The sequence below is a fragment of the Sciurus carolinensis genome, chromosome 10 (assembly GCF_902686445.1).
Source record: "Sciurus carolinensis chromosome 10, mSciCar1.2, whole genome shotgun sequence".
Classification (NCBI taxonomy): domain Eukaryota; kingdom Metazoa; phylum Chordata; class Mammalia; order Rodentia; family Sciuridae; genus Sciurus; species Sciurus carolinensis.
Genome location: NC_062222.1, coordinates 5,330,066 through 5,352,490, shown reverse-complemented (window position 1 = coordinate 5,352,490; position 22,425 = coordinate 5,330,066). Strand labels below are relative to the sequence as shown.

Below are 22,425 nucleotides of genomic sequence, written 5' to 3'. Positions count from 1 at the left end.
AGCAGCCAGTTGGCGACCGTGGCACCAAGCACAAATGGACAGTTCCGTCTGCTCAGGAGGTCAGTGCAAGGGGATTTAGGAAGAGGCAGAGGATGGCAGCTGGAAAAGAACAGCGAGGAAGGAATGTGGAACAGGAACCAGAAAGCACTCGGAAGGCAAAGGGAAGTATTGGCCAAAGGAAGTGCCAGATTCTAGGGAGAGGGAGCAGAAGAGAATGTGCAGAGACGCAGGGCCCGGGAGGGAGGCTGACCGGAGCTGCGAGTCCCCACAGGGCCTGGAGGAGGGCTTCTGGCAGAGAAGGCTGAGGCCGGGCACGTGAGAGGTGCTGTGCAGAGTACCTGGAAGGAGTCTTGGGAGACGGCAGCTGGGTCACAGGTGCAAACAGCGCTGGATTCAGACCATCAGTCCTGCACGTGGGGAATTCCTTTCTTTTCAATTAGGCTTTTGAAGACTAGATCTCCAGGTAAGGGCCCATGTTACAAGAATCCCTTGTGACTTATTAAGGATCGACATGAGCATCTGGTTGTATATTTGGTGCTACTTGGTTGAGATATATAGCATGTATATAGCATATGCATAATACCTTAATATTTGGAATATAACTCCTCTGATACCTTTGAATGGGCCACTAATCTGGAGAAATTTATTAACCTCACTACATAAGCAATAAAGCATGTATTCCCTTTCCTTTCCTTAATTAGGTTTGTGTGAGATTTTGATATATAGGGTAGGGAGAGAGATTGATGGTTTGTAAATCACTATGGATATATTACTTACTGGATTATTTTGCTTTTCCAAAAATATTTCTCATATAGACATAACCTGATATATTTCTATAAAAACTGAACAAAAAACACCTTGATGGTTTGAGCTGCTATTTGGACTTTGTAGCCAGTGACAGCTGAAATAGCTTTTTGTCCCGAATACATCATCCTCCTGGTTTTCAGGATTGTATTTCTTCTCAATTATAACACTGTAACAGGACATTAGCTGGTGAACAACTCACCACAAGTATCGTCTCATTAATATTATTTTTTTGTCATTGCCTGGTACAAATAAGACTTTTTCTATATTTCTGATAGTGTGTGTATGTGTGTGTGTGGCGGGTGTCACTGGAATTGAACCCAGAGGTTCTCTACCACTGAGATACATCCTCAGCCCTTTTCATCTTTTTATTTTGAGACAAGGTCTTGCTAAGTTGTTGAGCCTGACCTTGAACTTGTGATCCTCCTACCTCAGCCTCCTGAAGCTGCACCACTATGCCCACTTTAGAAATTTTTCTAAATTTTAGCCACAGATTTTCTCAATCTACCACCAAATATGCCTGAAAAGCTGTGAAAGGACAGTATTTTATTTTCTTTTTTCTAGTAAGCTTTGAGTGAGCTTTCTCTTTTGGAAGAACATTTTGATAGGTACTGACAGGCCTCTGAGATGTCTATGTTTACTATTCTGATATATAGCAGTTTGACATCCATCAGAGATGCAGGAGGTAGACCATGAAGCAGCCACTAATCAATAAATATGAATTGTTCACATTGGTACTATAATAGTGAACATGGTAAGATGGGAAGAACTCAGCATAGACTGTGCTCACACAGCATAATTATGAAAATGAAACTGAGCAGGATTTACATAGGGAAAAGAAAGGTCCAAGTCATTCATGAGGGGTCCCCCAGAGCTGGTTTTTCTTGAGATGGGTTCACCAAGCATGATGCAAAGTTACATAGCAGTGAGTTTCTATAGTGTTTTCCATAACTCCACTGTGCTAGTTATATCAGAACACCATTGATACCATCGTTTTTATCTTAAATATCTAAAAATTTTAAACAACTCCAGGATTGATGACTACATCTCAATATTTTAAAGTAACTGATCAAGTTAACATTATTTGTTGTTTTTTGTATTTTTAATACTCTTCATATACAAACTATTCAAATGTTATGGGAAAGTGTACTGTGACATGCACCCTTTCAGAGACAGATACGAGCCTTTATTTCTCCTCTCCAGAAACAGATATGAGCATTTTCTTGGGTGTCTATGCTTGTCCTGAGAGCAATGCATGTATTGGTTAATTTCCTCTTTTCTTTTACTCCTAAAATAAACATTATTGAATTTGTTCCTTGCCATGAAGGAGTTTATTGATTTTCCTTTTTAGATGAATGATGTTGCCTTACTTAGATGTAGAATGTTTTTTAACCAGTCAACTGCTGGTGGACATGCAGGGTGCTGCCAATCCAGTAAAAATTTTCAACCAATAATCATGTATATACTTCAGTTTTCAGTTATGTAAGGAGAACTCCAGGATAAATGTTTAGACTTGAAAATAATATGTACACATGTCAATATCTGCAGATTACACACCAGAAATGCATGAGTCTGCTAGTTTCTTTGCTGATATATTGAATTTTGGGCTCTTTGGTAATTTGATAAGTGAAAGTAGTTCACTGCACTTGATATTTTTCTTTCACTTATTTTGAGAGAAGCTGAGCATCACTTTATATCTTTAAGAGATGTTTATATTTTCTGCAAAGTCTAATCAATATCTTTTGGGGTTATTAATGTTAGTTCATTTCTGATTAACATGTACAAAATATATTAGGAAAACTGACCAGTTTCCTCAGATGCAAATTGTCAGTGTCTTTCACTGTTGTTTATGGTTACTTTGTCATGGGTCCTGTTTAATGGCATGTGTCGAAGGTCTCTTGCTTTTCTGGTGTGTTTTTTTAAATAAGTCCTCGAATGTACTTCCACACTATGATTTTACATATGTTCCATAATTTCTAGCAGCTTTGTCATTTCCTTGGTCATTTATAACACAAGAAACTTTCATCTGTATTTGGATCTTTTGTTAATTATTCATCACACTTTGGCTTTAAATCAATCTGCCTTGTCTACTTTGTGATTGGAGAGCTGCACCTGTAAAAGTGCCTCCTCACGGTTGGCTGGCCCGTGATGTTAGGCTCTGTGGTTAGAAGGCCGGGGCCAAGGCAGGGCGTGGCAGAGGCAGGGGCTCCCCTGGCCTTGCTGTTCTGCACTTCCGAAATACCAGGAGCAGGGGCGATGCTCCAGAAAGTCCTGGCTCACATCTCCCTGCAATATTTCAGCCTGCTTCCTGGGTGCCAGGAACGTGGCCCTCCTGCCACCAAGCTGTGCCCTGCAGAGAAGCAGCAGAATGGCAGCCCTGCTGGGATAAGCAGAGCAGCCAGAGCTGGCTGCCACGCAGCCTGCCACAGGGGCTGAGCACGGCGGCCAGCAGAGGCCCGCGGTGGTGAGCCAGTCCAAGTGGAGCCAGGGCACGCCGACTGCCCCTTTGAAGGCCGCTGTGCGGGCTGCACCCTTCCTCCCTGCAGAGGCTGCGGTTGGTGCAGACCCGCCTGCCCGCAGAAGCGCCGGATCCGCCTTCATCTCAGAACTCCAGTTTCCACCCCTGGAGCGGAGCTCTGGCCCTCAGAAGCGAAGACCTAAAGACCAGTGCTGGTCTGCCCACTTCCTTGGGTAAGTTTTCCAGCCACTAGGTGGGGACGTCAAGGGCATCCTCTGCCCACCTGTGAGGGCGACTTCCTCAGGGCTGGAACCTCTGCCTTAGCTTGACCAGCTTCCTGGCCGCTTGCAGGTGCAGGTTCCTGCAGAAAGCCTGCTCTCCCCAGGGTGTCCAGCTGCCGCCTGGCAGGGCCATCTCTTCTAAGTTCTCCTTCCTTCCTTGCGGGCCTTCCCTCTGCCCTGCAGGTTGTTGTTTCTGTTTTGGGTTTTGGCTTTTGGCCTTCTGTTTCTGCATCCCTTACCGCCTAATTTTATCTTCTTTCATCTCCAATCACTTTTTACTTGGTAACATTTATTGTTAATTTTCCTTATTTAAATGCGTGGTGCTTTCTCTCTTGATTAAATACTGAGGGATTCATATATCTCAATGAAATTCTATTTCTTTTTCGTTGAGGAATTTATCCATGGGCTGGTAGATCTTTTACTCACAAGGTTTTGCTTTTTCCTCAAAAATTTTCTGACTGTGTTTGTTTATTTATCCACCTATTTGATTTTTAAAACCACTTACTTGGTTATTTTATTGGGATTAATTAATTTATAGATTATAAATGTATAGATGTTTAATAAAATGATACCATAAAGCAAGATTCCCTCCTTAGTTGCTCATCTCTTTTTTTATGTATAAATGAATTTTTCTTCAAACAGATTTTCTAAATGGCTTGATACTTCTTAATATTTTTGTTTACTTTTAGATACCACAAAAGATGTCATTTCACCATTAAAACTTTAAACTTTCCATACATATATCTTATTCTCTATTGAAATATTTTCTGTGGGGACACTTCTCACATATTCATCTACTTTGTCGGGCACCAGCCTCTCTAATTTGTCCACAACCCCATCTCCACTGCTGGACACTGACCCATCTCAGGTTCACTGCAACATCTGTGCAAAGAGCTTTCGTGAATGCTAATGTCTCCCAACTTCCAAGTGCAGAGAGCTTTTTCAAAGCTCTGCTTCTTTGCCTGGTTCTCTTCCCTGTGTTCCTGGAAATCAGCAGTACAGGTGTCCTTTCTCATGTAGTTCTGCTTTTTATGGTTTCAGATGCCCATGGACTCATGGTTAGCTGTGGTCTGAAAATATGGCATGGAAAAATTCCAGAGATTAAGAATGCATAAGTTCTAAATGGTGTGCCCTTTTGAGTAACGTGATATAGTCTGGTGCCTTCCTGCTTCCTCCTGCCTGGGCTGTGGCTCATCCCTGTGTTCATGAGCCACAAACTTTCAAAAGTTATGACCACAGCGTGTGGTAAGTGTTTACATGAGGTAGAAAAGGTTATATTTTAGGGCTCAGTACCATCTCTGGTTTTAGGCAATCCCTCCTGGGTGTCTTGAAACTGCTATAGTATCTCTTAAAATTCTACTTCTTTCCTTTGGTATTAATAACACCCAAAACTTTCTTTTATTTATTATCCTAACATCACGTATATGCATTCTCATTGGCTTATGTTAGTCTTTCTTACCTTTTCCCACTTATTATTTCTTAAAGTTTCTTATAGTTTTGCTAATTTTTCTTGTGTCTTTTGTAGTCTTCTTAGACTGGTTGATTTCATTAGCTCCATTACTGCATTCCCCAGTATAATTCAATGACCTTTTGATCTATGGATGTAACAGCTCATATTTATTGAGCACCTACTGTGTGCCAGGCCCTATGGTTTACCTCTCTTACCCCATTTGAATCTCACAAAACACTTGTAAGTTAGGTTCTTTTATTAATTCCATTCTGTAAATGAGGAAACTATGACTTTTACATAAGTTGATTAGAGATGGTGTTGGAATTCAAGTATGCACCATTTAGCTCTAGAACCTGAACTCAGAACCACTTTGCTGTGCTGCCTCTTAGTGTGCTCTTGGGCTCAAGAAACCTTGATAAGGAAATAGGTAAGTTCATCCAACTCCATGTGACCACAATGGAATATGTAAATGGGAATTGTATTTTAAAATTCCTCCACTTATTCTTTACATTTTACTGAGATTAATGAAAACATTGCTGCTCCTCCCCAGGCTGAAACGGTGACAGGTCCACATGGCTGCCTCAGCTCCAGTCCCGCAGCACACACGAGGCCCCTCCCTGAGGACTCTGCATCTTACCTGACTGTTGCTCAGACCCCATTTAAACTTCAACAAGGTCACAGTTTCCTTTTAATATTCTCCCCACCTGTATTTTATTTCATATTCAGTTCATTAGCCGAACAATGCACACATGTTGTCATGTTTTTGTCTTATTGTAGAATACCCTCATCCTTAGTACTGGAATTACATAGGTTAAATTCTAAGCTCTAAAACAATGAACAAGTCTGTTTTTACTATGCCTGAAAACGAGTTTTCCAAGGTCACGTCCACTTCCATTTTTCTATGCACAACCTTGAATTTAGAATTTTTCCTTAACAAGCACAGACAGCCATTTGCGCTGCTGTTACTTGTACAAGTTGTGTCTCTGCCTAGAATCGCTTCCTCTTTCTTCCATATGTGGCATCCCATTAATTTTTTCTCAATCTAACTGAATGCTCAAATCTGTACTTATTATATCATTAATGCAACCATTTCTTTTAAAGTTTATTATGCTCATAAGATCTGAAACTAAATTTTCATGTAGGCATGAGTAGATATTTCATAGACTTTTGTTCATTAGAAGAGGACATTTCTATAAATTCATATCACCCTGCCCCAAAAGAAAACCAATACTAAAATTTTTAATTATATAATCATACAATATTTTCATTAAAACAGCACTATTTTCTGGGCTTTCTCATTTTTCTTTTTCTTAATGAAGAGGTTTATCAATTGATCTTTTCAAGAAACAGCTTTTACTTCTGTTAATACTCTGTTGTTTACTTGTTTTTAATTTCACTGAATTCTGCTTTACTCCTTATTAATTCTTTTTTTTTTCCTGCTACTTTTATATTTACCTTGTTCTTCATTCATTAACTTCCTAAGATGAGAGCTCAGGTTATTGATTGTACATGTTTTATTTTCTATCATATGAATTCAATGCTGTGAACTTCCATTGAGACGCTGCTTTCTGCCTTTTCTCACAAATTTTTATAAGTTGTATTTTCATTTTTATTTACATCAAAATATTTCTTTAATGAGAATTTATCATTGACATGTATTGTTTTAACTTGTGCTCCTTAATTTCCTAATAGCTAAGACATTTTCAAATATTCTTCTGTTATTGACTTCTAATTTAATTCCAATATGATCTCAAACATAATCTATATAATTTCTTTTCTTTTAAACTTGTTAACATGTCTATTATATCCTAGAATGTGTTTTATCTCAGAATATTCCTTGTGAATTTAAGAAGTGTGCATATTCTGGTATGATATGATAAAATGTTATGTATCTTCAATTAGATCAGATTGATTGACAGTGCTATTTAGGTTATTCATGCTTTGAATTGACAAACACATGTTGAGGTCTTCAACTTTCAACTGTGATAATAGATTTATTTGTTTATTTTCTCACCTCTTTCCATTTTTGAGTCAAAATTGAATTGTATGTCATAATTTGATGTATACTTTTTTTTTTTTTTTAAATGGGGATTGAACCCAGGAGCGCTATACCACTAAGCCACATCCCCAGCCGTTTTGATTTTATTTTTAATTTGAGACAGGTTCTTACTAAGTTGCCCAGGCTGGCCTCAGACTCTGGAGTTTCTTGAGATTACAGGTGTGTGCCACCTGCCTGGTGACAACTCTTTCCATAGGCATCATGTGCAGAAACATTATCTTAGTTGAATTTTTTATTTTTTTATTATTTCTCCCTTTTCCATCATTTTTCTTGCTATGAAGTTTCCATCTTCTGAAATTAAATCAGAGACTGTCTTCTTTTAATTAGAGATAGCATTGCTTGTCTTTCTCCATCTTTTTTCTTTAAATTTGAGTATATTGAGAGGGTTTCTTATAAGTAATATGTAGATAGTCTTATGTTCTTCCTTTATCCACTCTGACACTCTATCTCCTAATTAGTGTATTTAAACCATTAATAATTAATGTAACCATTGATATTGTTGGATTAATATCTGTAATTGTTTCTACTCTTTGCCTTTGTTTTTTGTTTCTTGATTTTTTTTGCATTTATCTGCCTTGTCTAGCTTTAATTGAACATTTTATATAATCATATTTTTTTCTCTCCACCCATAATCTATCAATTGAATTTTTTTTAATTTTTAAATGGTTGTCCTGGAGTTTGCAACATACCTTTACCAAAACAGAAGTATTATTGTGACAAGGCTCATTAAATTTATTTAAGAGATTTCAACATTTTTCACTGGAATTCTTACTTGCACTCATAAAAGTTGACTATAGATTAACACTTGCCATAAAATGTTTTACATACATAGGATCTTGTAATTTTAAGCAAGTAATTGTATGAAAAACTGCTTAGGTCTCATTTTAATAAAGCTGAACATATACTCAGGTATGATTGAATATACTATGGACTCTACATAAGACTAAGTTTTGAAATTTTTAAGGCATATCATCAATGTCTTTGCTTCCAAATCAGAAGCCATTTCATAGAAAAACCATAAATTTACTAAACTCCCAAGAAAGTCAGGTTTGTGAGTTGAGCCCGCTGTATAATGGAATATCTGGGGAAAAGCTCAAAATTATTATTTTCTCTCTTTCTTAGTAAGTAGATTTTCTGTTCCACAGCTCTAGATCTCAACAGTCAGTTATCTTAGATCACTTTATTTATTCTGCAGTTACATTAACCGTACCTGCCTGGCACATGGTCTCGTTATGGACGTGGGTACTTGATTGTGCGAACATAGGAGAAAGTGTGTATCTTGCAGTCTGTTAAGGAAGGGGAGGAACTCAAGATATTCACCAGCCTGAGCCGTTGTGTTCAGTGCTGGCATTGAAAAATGGAGGGACACCAGAAGTTTGTTATGGAAGCAGGTCTGTATGGCAGAGCATGATTGGTCAGCAAGACTGGCCTTGTGAGGAGGACCGTCTTCATGCTGGGCTGGTCTTTCATGTCGCCAATGGTCAGCAGCAGCCCGGAGCTCTACCCTGCAGGAAGCAGCTGGACTCCTCCCCACCGCTGTGGCCATAGTCAGGGTTTCCAGACATTGTCAAATGTCTCCTGGGCAGTCACAAATCCCACCTTCAAAGACGGAGGAAAGATCCAACTCCAGCCTGCCATGTGCACTTGTATTTATTCTCAAGTTCAGCCCCCCTCAGGCTTTTCAGATAATAAAAACCAAGAAAAAGAAGACAAGCAAAAACGTTTTCTAAGACGCTACGCCCAAGTAGTACAGGGGTGCGCCCAGGTGGAAGGGTGCCGATTCTGTCTGGTAACAGCACAGGGGAGTTTCATAACTGTTTGCCTGTGAGGAGGGTGAGAGGCAGCCGAAGCATCTGCTGTGCCCGAGGGTGCTGGAGGTGCCCAGGCAAAGACAGAGGTGCCCCAGCACCTGTGGCCATTCTGGAAGACATCTGGAGCAGTACTTCCGCTCACACCTCCCTGCAAAGTCAGGTAGTGATCAGAAGGGACAACAGGCAGATTAAAATTAAAGTGCTATTAGTATTCCAAAGTCCCTGCTTTCGACTTTGCTCTAAATTGTTTTTAGTATCAAAAAAGTCAAAGGAGGTTGAACTCCAGGATGAGTCCAGCTAGCTGGCCTCTCAGCTCGCTCAGACTGCAGGCAACCTGGTCTCCATCCTCTGAGCATGCACACTCTTCTCTCTGCCATCTGGCTTCCTTCGACTTCCTTCTTTCCTTCTTGCTCAGCCGCATTCACATCACAAGCAAGTGCAAGATGGCATCTCTCCAAAGAGATGAACACTGCCATTGAAATCATTGTGTCATGGTTTAGTGGATCATATTCGTAGTAAACCGCTCTTATCAAAAATTCATAGCAGACACTGGAAATACTTAATAAAGTAACCTGAAAAAAAGGAGGATCCTGACTCTCCATAACAGACCTCCTTGTTTATGGACTTTGGGTACAGTGTGCTTCTTCTGATTCTGTACCTGCACAAAGTACACAGAACGTTCATTTTCTTCCTTCATTCTGATTGGTGATTATCAGTATTTTTTTTAACTGAGGAAAGTCTCAAATGAAATATGATACTGTACTAAAACATTTTATAGTAAAAGGAACATTCCAAATGGCCCTTCTAAAAATTTTAGTTTTCTATATTACCTCAGACTTTAAAACAGACTAGTGAAACTTAAGAAACTGTTAAGCAACAGCTTGAAAATCCACAGGAGAAAGATAAATTAGATGATGAAAATACATTTAAGTTGATTTCAGACTCTGGGCTGAATTGGCACTCACACTCCCAGTGAAACAGCTTCAGTTTATCTAGCAAGTGTGTCAGTGGCTTTTCCCTGTGGAAGCCAGTAGGGGAAAGGGGGCTACAAGGAAAACAAAGGACCTTTAAGAATCTCTCTTCTGTGTTTTACATTGCTGATCCAAAAATAATGGTATTCACTTCAATTTTATTAACTGTGCATATTAATTCTTCTCTATTAACCTAGATAAGACATATAACTGAATCATATATTCTTCTCCCTAGGGAAAAAGAATCTTAAATTTTATGCTTACGTGAAACACTTGATAGAATTTTAGTTGTGCAAGAGAACAAAGCCTTTTGATCTAATTTCTCAGTCCATGTAGGAACCCCTTGCACTGTGTATTGGTGAAATGATCGTTGATTCTGAAGCTAAATAGCACTAGTAACAGAAATTTCTAATGTACTTTTTAATTATCAATATTTAAAGTTTACAACATGATGATTTGGTATACATAATACAATCATCATTATAAACAATGTATGCACCATCTCACAACATTGCATGATGGGCTAACAGATCTGACTCCATGAGAATGTTATAGGCCAGACTATAAGGAAATTAACTAAACAGACTCCATTTTGCTCTGAGACTCCATGTTACGTAGGAAATAAGTTTCTCCCATGGGAACACCACACCTCTGTACCCATGATCAGTTACTTAGTGTGACATGTTTAACAATACAGAATGATAATTCCTATGTAAAGAAAAATTGCTCTCTTTTGATTCCTATTGCTCCTAAACAATGTACCATGTGAACAGTAATTGTGTGGATGTTAGTAACCATTCTTTAGTTTGTACCTTGGTAAGGTTCATTTCGACCCACTTCTCCCTCTGTCGATGATCTCATGATGTTAATGTGTAATTTCGAATCATAGCAACAGACACTTATGATTGATGTGATTTTTGGTATAAGAACCCCTACAACCTTATGGTCAGGACTGTTCTCCCAATAGCCATTTTTTGGGGCATTGGGTAAGACAGTCGGCCGGCTGGCTTAATAAAGATTCCCAAATTTATACTTCTCAGTGGTGACCGATCTGTTCTTAAGTTGTGCCCCATAACACATTTCCTCTTTTGGGGAACCTAAAGTACCTAAATATCTACTCTCCTATCAGATTTCCAGTCCACAATGAAGTATCTTTAACTACAGTCTGCTTGCTGCCAAGCTGGGGATGCTCTGCGGGACACGACCTACTTCAGAAACTCAAATCTCGACCACCCTCAGTTACGTGTGAGGTCGTGCTAACTTACTTCCATCCCAGCCTGTGACTACCAGGGGGCACCTTAGTTCTTGAAGATGAGGAAATTATTTGTCTACAAGGTGCTATGAGCTGGCTGGCAAAAGACTAACACTCTAATGGCAGAAATGTAACCACTGTGGAAAAGAAAGGTGGAAAGAAAGTACCAGTGAAGGTCAGGTGGCCAGGGGAGTCCAGGTTCAGCAGCAATGGACTGACAGAGGTCAGGAAGCAGGGATGGCTTTATGAAACACACACTGTGATGTGGGTGAAATGTCCTGAGAGACACGAGAAACTTGAAAATGGTGGATTTCAGCTGCATGCAATGCAAACCTTGGGAAGATATTGTACTCATTATTAACAAGGTCCAATTTTACACTAAATTGTTGGTGTCAAAACATTTTAATCACTCACTTCTACATGCAAAAATGTCATGCAAAAATTACCAGCATAAATATATTCATTATTTGCAAAGGAAATATGTCTATTGTTTAATGTGTACACTACAAAAGATACAGATAGAAAAACCTGGCACAAAGATGAATTAGAAATTTTAATTAGTTTGTTCAAATATTTTATTAATGTTTTTAAAACTCATGCTAATCATAGCTTTTTGTTACCATTATTCTCCATTTCATGGCATAAAATATATTTAGGTAAATTTCACCATTAACAAGGATATAAACCCATATTTCATATGGCCTTTTTTTTTTTTTTTTTTTTTTTTAGGAAGAAAGATTTATTTTGGTTTCCTTTTTTTATTGTTGGTTCTTTGTAGTTATACATGACAGCCGAATCCATTTTGATACAATTATACAAGCATGGAATCTATCTTCTTACTTTCTGATTTTTTTTGCCCAGTCTTGCTGATTGAATTAAGCTGTTACTGTTTCTATCTACTTCAGTGACTTAAGAAGAGATGGCTACATCTCTTTCACAAAAGACAGATGTAATTGTTTTGTTTGGTTGTTACTTAAGAATGAACCCAGGGAAATTTACCTTTGAGCTATATCCCCAGTCCTTTCTATTTCTTTTTTTAAGACAGGGTCTTGCTAAGTTGCCTGGGCTGGCCTTGAACTTGCCATCCTCCTGTCCCAGCCTAATTACATATAATAATTACATATCTTATTGTTCGATTTTTCTTTCATTATGTTATTTTCCCAATTGTGGTTTCTCTGCAGGAAATCTTATCTATCTCTTGCCTGTTCAGTGACAGTATTTTAGTCAAAACCAGATTAAATGATCAGTAAATAAACAAACCTTGTCTTTGTAATCTACGGTACAGTGAAATGAACTGAAAGTAACTAAATAGCTGATGACAACAGAATTTCTCATTTTTAGACAATCTTTTTCTTGCCTTGGTGTATCTCATCTAATCCACATAGCAATTAAGTCAGATAAGTGGACAAGGAGAGCCTGCAGCTGTCAATCTAGGAATATTATGAAGGATAAACCTACCTATTATTTTATAAAAATAAATATAGGTATCATTATAGTGTTTCCACAACTTAATATTTTGGGCATGTATCCAAACATGAGCTGGAGGAAAGGCGTAATTGAACTTCTGTTTCAGAAAGATGTTTCTTATTATAGTATGAAAAACTTCGAGGCTGGAGGAAGGGACCATTGCATACGCAAAAGAGTAAGGACCTGAGTTAGGTCAGCCACTGGGGGGACAGGGAAATAGAACGGAATTCTGGGGAAAGTAAACAGATGGTCGTCTGGCCTCAGTGATGGAAGTCAAGTTCATAGGCGATGTCTAGGACATCTAGTGCTATCACTTGGACAGATGGATGGCAATGGTGTCCACTGAGGTGAGAAACAGGAAGAAGATACAGTCTTAATAATGTCCGTGGAGGCAGTTGAGGGCTCGGCAGGTAGCTGTGAGAGGCAGAGGTGGAGAGAGGTGTCCGGTTGTCTGCTGGACACACAGCTGTAACTCAGGATGGCGAGTCCAGGTCTGGCCGTCATCTGCACAGGGGCAGTGATTAAACTAGGTCGAGGCTGAAGTGCTCAGGGGTTTTAGAACAACAGCTCAGTGTCTTCACTGAGTCCTGTGCTGGTTTTAAACCTCTGGACCCAACTCCATAACTGTCCACGTGTGTCTGTCACGTTAAGTACCTGTTTCCTCCCCTCTGAACACGAGTTTGAAGGCTCAGTACAGATACCCAAGGAAGAAATGAAGTCTAAATACAATCCCGGTGAGCTTCATATTGTAAGAAAGGAGGTGTTTATGAAGGAGACTGCAGAGTGATTGGAAGACTTGATTTAAAGAAAGGGGTGGTTTGTAGGGAAAGAAGGAGAGAGTTTTAAGGTTTTTGACTTTAACTGTGTCAAAAGTTGAATGCACATAGCATGTCCACACATCCACACTTGCTCACTCAAGTCTATGCACACAGCTATGTGTGTGGACTGAATATTTGATGTATAACACTTATGTCTATGTGGGTGTGGTTTTGCAGCACTAAAGAAGTCTAAAAATACAGCATAGGAAGGGGATAATTGATGGAGTAAGATGGAGTCTTGGGGTTGGAGATTTTAGGAAAATGAAGAAGGGCTGGAGAAATTGCTGAGGGGATGGGAAATAGGCCAAATAAGAAAAATGTAATGGAATTGCCAAGCAATTGTGGTTACCTCTGTGTTTGGATACCATAAATTTGCTATGGTACTAATCCTCAAGATCATCTGTTTTTTTTTGTGGTGCACAATAACATGGGCACAGAGGAGGCAGAGACTTGCCCTAATCTTGTGCTTTTGGAAAGGTAGAGAGGTGGAGAGTATCAGAATCAGCGGGGGGCGCTTATTAACTAATCATGCAGGTAACATGACTAGGAAAACATTTTGCATTAATACTCTTGTGAGTGTTGACTGCATAGTGAAGGCAGAAAAAAACCAAAAGAGGGCTTGTAATAATGACCACGTGGCACTGGGTTGGTAAAAGAGAAGAAGCAGAATGAGTGGAATTAGGGAACAATTTATTATGGAGCTTATGGTAATAAAATTATTAAATTAGATACAAGTGTATCTTCAACATTACAGAATGCAACAGGAAACCAGATGTTTTGAGATGATAAAAATGGATGTAGACAATGGATGTGCAATCTCACACCATCATTTTGATCAAATAGCTAATTCCTAGGCAGAACCATATAGTGCTTGCCCCTATGCTGGGCCATTTGAGCCAAGTCATTCTTGACATGAGCCCTTTCCTGAGACTCTCAGGAGAGAGGCTTTGCATTGATCTCCCTTTTTTAAATTCTAATATGTATATTATTGAATTTAGAATTAAAAGAATGAATATGTCTACAACTTGTAGAATCATAACTAGTACATAGGAAATCCTTTATAGATGCTGGCTATGATTATTGCTAAATCTCAACTTTACCTTTATTGTACACATATGACATAATAGGTAAAAACTGAATGGAAAGCGTGTTTTTAAAAATAACTAAAATCTACGCACAATTTTCTGTGTTTCCTAAAAATTCAAATTGTACTCAACTTGTAAAATTGATTTTTGATAGATGTATCTGTCAGAAGTTAACTGTACTTTCACCCAGTATTAAGCCTGAGACTTCCAATTCCATTCTGGGTAGCATTCCCATCCTGATTTAAGGTGACAATCTGCAAGCCGTGGTCCTCCCTCACAGCCCTGACCCTTAGCATAAATCTCCAGTCATGCAGGCGACAAGAATCATGTTCTGGAATGAAAGGGGTTTTCTATGTGGAGAATGCTAGAAGGCAAAGAAATCACCACCAAAATCTACCCCAGGAAATGAGACACCACGGGTGTGACCACCCCCTCCCTGGATTCCACTTCTGTTACAGTGTAGCTCCCATGTCCTCAGTTCCTCCATCCAAACTTGGAATTCAGATTACAAACCTACGTCATCATTGTCCCCTGTGTTTGGTCTCAAATCATCTTGATGAGTTTCGGTAGTTTCACTGAAGCACAAAGTCAACATTTGGGTATTTTTTCTATTCCTTTCTTTGTAACTTTGTGCCATGTGTTAAGTATGTTTTTTGTTTGTTCGTTTGTCTGTCTGTTTCTGGTTTTGGTACCAGGGATTGAACCTAGGAGCGCTTTACCACTGAGCCACATCCCCAGCCCGTTTACATTTTATTTAGAGACAGGATCTCGCTAAATTGCTTAGGTCCTCACTTTGAACTTGGCAATCCTTCTGCCTCAGCTTCCCAAACTTCTGGGATCGCAGTCACATGGCGCCACTGTGCCTGGCTCTTAAATATGTTCTTGAATATTAACAAAAATGGGATGCTTATGCAGCTACTTAGATAAATGTGGGTAAGGTCACATCCACTTGCTTTAGGACTGTGGGGGACAGGTGGGCAGGGAGACCACCAGCCAGCACAGGATTCCACGTGGATTCCCAGCCAGCACTGAAGGGACAGTCCTGGGACGCACACGATGGTCCTTTGACTTGGACTGAATTACGTATCTTTCCAATCCGCTCTTTTTCATCTGTTCAATGATCTTTCCCGTTTCAGAGAACTATAGCCCTGTGACACTTAAACAATATTGTTTTAGGTTTCAGCTGACCAAGGAAAACTTGAGCCTGTTATTCTCTCCTTGTTTCATTAACAAAACTTCAATCTTTTCTTTTTACAATCTACTCTTGCTTGATTGTTTTTATCATGAAGTTGTAAGTCTGAGTGGTTCCAGTGACTGCTCCACATAGGCCTGGAGACCCTCCGCCCAAGAGCAAATGCAGGTGGCATTGGGGCACCTGGCACTTGTTCATTCACCTGGTCACCGTGCCATGGGACACATGCATGTACACACACAGGACAAAGACTGAGTCGTCAGTAGAACCCGTGGTTCTGACCTGCCATTAACCAACATCCTGATTTTCATGAAGTAATAACATCCGACTCATAAAGATAAGGGTTAAAGTGATGCAAAATATCTTTTGAGAAATGATTTTGATAGATCCCTTTGCTCTATTTTTCTGGTACTTTAAAAAAAATGAATAGTTTAATAGATTATATATATAAAAAAAAGAACTCTACATAGGTTAAAATAAAAGAGGCATTATTTTTCCTAGACACAGACCCTCTTGGGTATGTGGCACCCGTTGCATGTCCGTGACAGGCCTGAGTGCCCGTAGGGCAGCCCTTGGTGCTGTGCAGGTGGCACAGAGAACATCTTGTGAGCAGAGGCCTGGATCTCTGCTCAACTCTCCTCAGTGCTGGAGAGTCCAGCCTGATAACACAGGTCTGCACACACACATCAGTTCATTTAACCACCACAAGACAGTCAAGACTGATTTATTACCTTCACTTACAGATTAGAAAAGAGTCACACTCATATTTAAGACATATGCCATGATTCATGGCCAATGACAGGCACCAGTGGAATTCAGTACCATCTGGTTCCCCTATTCTTTGTTAAGTTACAAAAGTAATCATTGTAATTAAAGTATTGAGCTAGTTGAAAGGTATATAAACAACCAGTCTTGCCTTAGCTTGCATTTCACACACACATACACATGCATATATATATATATGTGTGTGTAAATTCACACATATAAATAGGCACATACCTGATTTTATTTAAACAGACTAATGGCATACATATTAGTCTAAAATTTGCTTTATTATTTCATTATTTTAATGAAATATCTTTTCCCAGCCTACCCCATATACAATGTAACCATTTCCATATGAATTGCCAACAACATATCAACATACAAATTCTGTGCTTGTGTATGTGCTTCAGAATATTTTTAAGAAAAGCTATCAATACATGGAAATTCTTCAAGAAAATTATGTTATCATTATTTTTATTTTTGAAAGTGTTTATAAGTAGTTCAGTCACCTCATCCCTGGTGAGATCAAGAATTTTCCAAGTATGCCTGTTCATAACTGCATTTCTAATGCACGTATGCATTGTGTTCTTGTTTGGAATGGTGATCTTTTTTGATTAAGTACTTTAGCATTAACATTTCATTAAGTATGGTAGCATTATAAAAATATCTTCCCAACATATTTTTACCTTAATTCATTTGTAATTTAGAGCTTTATATTGTTTAATAGACACATTATTTTTTCCTTTATCCTTTTCATACCATGTATCTTGCTTAAGAATATGAAATCCCTGTTAGAAGATGATAATGAATTAATAGCATTTTAAATTATATTCTGGTATTAATCTTCTGTGATGAGTTAGAACTCTAAAGTTAAGATATGCAATTATGGCAGGATTGATTTAGCCCTTCTTACATTCCATACTTTATAAGGAACTAGAACAGAGAACTTTAAAGTTTCCCAATGAAAGATAAATGTCTAAAGAGATAGAAAAGCCAATTACCCTGATTTTATCATTACACATTATATAGATGTGTTGAATTATCATGCTGTATTCCCCAGAAAAAATATACAATTATTGTATGTCAGTATTAATGGATATAAAGTAAAAGATTATAGGTATTCACGTATATTCACATATATTCAGGTATATTTCTGGACATTCTCTTTTTTTCCACTGATCTGTTTATGTAATTCCATGTCTGAAACCAATGGTTTCATGACAGCAAATGTGTAAAGGGTTTTTTAAAAAATTTGATAATGTGGTCTCATGTAGTGGGTGAATTGTTAAAGGGGCCATTCCGTAGGCCTGTGCTTTTCCTTACATTAATGGTGGGGTTGACCTTCTCTCCCAATTTATTTTCTCAGACTTTTTGACTTTCATGAGCAATGTAATAAAGCAAAAGTGATTATCTAGGGCTTCTGAACTCTTATCTCAAAAGATTTTGTAGTTACCAATCTCACTTTCAGAAGGCATTTGCCAGATTAAGAATTCCAACTGCTTTGTGGGGCAAATAAAGAGAGAAAGATTTGGAACATTGTGAAGTTAGAAAGAGAGGAGAAGCTCAGAGATGTTCCCAACACCCAGGGTGAACCCTGTATTTTAACCCAGAAACAAAATTTAAATGGTAAATTAAATTTGCAATTTTAATCTACAAATTTAAATTTAAACCTATACTTTAACCTAAAAGGAGTTCTACTGGCAATTCTTAACAATATTTTATCTTCTCTTGTAATGTTACGCAAAGGATTTTTCTGGTTTTTCTTTAGGTTATGTTTCATGACCCCAGAGACTATGACTGATATAACCACAAGAAGCATGTGATGTTAACTAAATTCTTTTAACAGGAGAGGTGCAATTGAGAAAGTATTTTCTTGATAAATGTGGGTCTTACCTTCAATTTGGCGACTTATTAGCCAATATGTTTTTGGGTGAAAATTTTTGAAGATGAAACTTTTCTAATTTATTGTTATTATTTTATGAATGCATAATTAACCTAAAGAGAAATGCTAATTAATAGGTGACTACCAACTTTGTCTTTATTTCTTATCTGAGCCTTCTTTTTTTTTTAAATCAATTCAGGAGGAGTGAAGGGATAGATTGTGGAATTTCCCTTTTTTTCAAATTTAAAGACGGATACAAGTATGTTTTCTGTTTAGATTTCATTAAGGTCTATCTTTTATTTGTTTTGTCATTTAAACTATTTAGAACTAGTTTTACTTAAGATGAAGCAATAAGATGATATATAATTGAGTAACAATAATTTAATGCACAAACTACAACTTTTAAAATCCCAGAAATTTGTGTGGCAGGTTTATAGTTGAATATTACTATCAAATAAATTTCTTCCTGTGGGCAATTTTGTAAGTTAACTTAATACACACACACACACACACACACACACACACACACACAAAATTAGTAACATTTTGTCTTCTGAAAATAACTTTTAACTATAATATTTTCTAGTCATATTAATGCAGATTAAACACATTTTTTTTCCTTAAACCACACTCAGTCCCCTGCTCCACCCCCTGGATTGTCATGTATCTCTTGTCTGGATATCAGGTGTATATGCTTTTCTGCAGATGGTCCAGTAGGCAGGGTACTGGCTGCCAGAGATGTCCCTTCAGGCAACACCAGCCAGAGCAAGCAGAGCCCAGCACCACCAGATAAACCAAGCTAACTAAAATCGGTTTGAAGCTTTAAATGTAATTACAAAATCCACAAATGTAGGCCTGAATCTGCATGTTAAACTTAAACAAGATGACTGCCCGATAAAAGATTTAAAAAAGATTGTACTCACCAATGAGAAGAGACAAAATGTCCAGGAAACAATAAAAAATTACCCACTATACTAAGAAATAAGAACATGCTTGAGAAAAGAAAATCCAGAGATAATTAGATGTTGGAATTTTCTGGAAAGGATTTTAAAGCAGTTATCATCAATTCAATGCAATTATAAATCCTCTTAAATAAAATGCAAAAATTAGGAAAACTCAACAAATTTGAAGTTTTCGAAAAGGAACCAAAGGAAATTATAGAACTAAAAAAAAATGTAAAAACATGAATTTAAGACTCAGTGGATGCAGTCGAGGATAGGGGAGAGAGGACAAATTAGAGAAGTAGAGCACATGGGGACAGACAAATAGAAATCACCAGACAGGAACAATGCAGGAAGAGAATGAAGGATAGTGCAGAACAGAATTAGCACTGATTTTACTTATATTCTTTCAGAAGAGAGGCCAGAACTACTCTTATTCCCAAATCAAGCATATACAAACAAGACAAACCAAAAATACCACAGCCCAATGGTTCTCATGAATTTAGATGCAAAAATCTTCAACAAAATTTGAAGAAATAGAACCCAACTTTGCAAAAGAATTCTGCACCATGAAAAAGTGGCATGTTCAATATTCCAGTTTCAATGTAACCTACCACATGAACACACCGGAGAGGAGAGTCATTTGGTCTTATTGGATCAGAAAAATATTTGGTAAAAATCAAACACTCATGGTTTAAAAAAAAAAAAAAGAACTCGTACCAAGATAATGAGATATTGTAATTGTGTTAATTTAACAAATAGCACTTAACACTACAACAGTCTACCTCTACTTAACATCATCCTTCAGGGAACAAGATGGGAGCTCTCCCCGAGGTAGGAGCAAGGCAAGGAGATCCATTCTCACCACTTAAGGGTAGGAGAAGCTCCAGCCATTTCTTCATGGTAAGAAAAAGGAATTAAAGTTCTATATGTTGCAAAGGAAGAAATTTAAACCATCTGTGTTTACACATACAAGACTGTCTATGAAAAAACACCCCCAAATATACACAAAAATCAAAGCCCCTTATTTAAAACATTGCTAAATTATTACTCCTTTTGTGCCTATTTCATATTGGAATCCACTAAAACCTATTTAATATCTCGTTCACTTTTTTTCCCATTCTTTGCCTTGTATTTCATTCATTATGTTTTGGAAAATATACTATGTTTAGCTATTGAAATGCATCTCCTTGCTAACTCATTTGTCAATAAAACGAGTCTGTTTCTATCTCTCTCTCTCTCTCTCTCTCTCGTGTGTGTGTTGTTTTTTGAAGGCATTTAGAGAAAACTTTTAATTTGTAATCTTAAATACCATTAGATGCATTATATATGCAGTACCAGAGAGGTTGCTTAGTGCTTATGAAATAATATATACGAAATTTTTAAAACCACTGTGAGTTTTCTTGTATACTTTTCTCAGTAAAATTCTACAGATGTAATGGATATATACTTCCTTTTGAGTGTTAAACACAGCAGCTGGATTTTGGGATTTTATTTAAATATTTATACTTACTCGTGAATCTCTCACCAGCAAGTTCAATGTCTTTGGCATGTTTGTAGAGATTTTAGTTGTAAACAATAATTTAATTGATGTTTCTGTGTGCCATAATTCATGAAGAAAAATGTTCTATGACTAAAGACTATATTAATGTAAAAAAGACCCCTATGATTTGTGAGCAAATCAGATTTCTCTGAAAACTAATGTCTTACTAAAACACTCCACCTGTAGTCTATCAATTAATTGCTCTTGTTATCATATTAAACTGCTAGATAAAAATGTTTGACATAATCTTTAAAAACATAAATGATATTCACAATATTTTCTTCATGATATAAAAATAACCTGCCTTTTACTTGAATATTTTGCTTTGATAATAGTTTTTTTGATAAAGTTTTTTTTTAAATGATAGTATAAAATGATAGTATAGGGTTTTTTTAAACCCTAGTATTTAAATTCCCCACACATGCATTCATTCATCTGGTATTTAATAATTTTATAAACATTTCCTGTATTTCAATAACAAAATTTTTAAACAGCTATTTTTATGCCACAAATATTGCATAAAACATTCTTATAATAACAATTATTTTTTATTTGTCTAAAATTAAAATTTAACTGGACATTTTAAATTTTATCTGGCAGCTCTTATTTTGTATCCTTTTAGAACGTGCCTCCTGGTGCCCCGTCCTGTGGTGATGTTGGTCTCTTTTTCCATTGTGTAGCTTGTCTTCTCTCTCTTCATCTGAGCAACAGGCCTTGCAGACTTCCCCCATCCTATTGCCACTGAATCACATCGCGTGTTCCCCATCACACTGCTGCTTGAATGTCCATGAGAGGATGATTCTCCCAGGATCTTTGGGTCTTCATCTCTAAAGGCCGCTGTGTCAAGTAGGACATATTAAATTTGTTATCTTTCCTCTTGATAAACTGACATTTGTTATAGGAGTGTCAGCCATGAACTTTGTGAGAGCTGAGAAAAAGATATTACTTTTTCTCCCCCGAAGCAAAATGATATATGATTCCTAGAATCTTTTGCTTTATTCAAATTGTTCATATACTCCTAGAGCAAGATGACCACTGTTACTTATTATCTCTAACTGGAAGCTCCAGGGTATGAGCCAATGTATTTCAAAACTTGTAAAAGATCATTTTCCACAAATTAGTTTTGTGTTTAATAATGATAATATAAATGATAGCTGCTACTTTACATATATCTGAGCATAAGAACGATGATTATAGCAATGTATCTCAAGCTATTTTTTCACCCACGAAACCCTTAGTGGTCATTTAGCCCTTGAGTAGATTGACTATTTTAGATAAATGGAAAAAAAGAAACAAAGACACAAAACATAGTCAACTTTTTTCCTTACTAATTAAAGGGATGGATGATGTTGGCTATATTTTACCAAGGTCTTTTTACTCAGTTTAATAAAGGTGGTTTTTAAAATAGGTGGATTTAAACATCTAGTTATCTCCTTTATTATACTTAACTTCTTCTAAATTAAATAATTAAAAATAATGGTATCAGAAATGATCCAAACTATAGTAGACCTGTAAGTATATGTAATGTTGGACTAGAAACCCTCAGATGTACGCTGACATGTTAACACTCATAAATCAAATACTTTTCTACATATTAATCATGCTTTTTACAGTGGTGATGTTAGTGAAAGCTAATATTTTAAACT

General features: G+C 37.4%; 1 long non-coding RNA gene across 1 annotated transcript in view; it reads left to right on the top strand.

Moving 5' to 3' along the window:
• The first annotated feature begins 202 nt into the window (after nt 1–202).
• Nucleotides 203–22,425, top strand: part of LOC124994897 (uncharacterized) — a 45,498-nt gene continuing 23,275 nt past the window's right edge. Inside the window, exon 1 of the long non-coding RNA XR_007110568.1 lies at nt 203–463. This is a non-coding gene — a long non-coding RNA (uncharacterized LOC124994897). The remainder of the gene's footprint in view (nt 464–22,425) is intronic.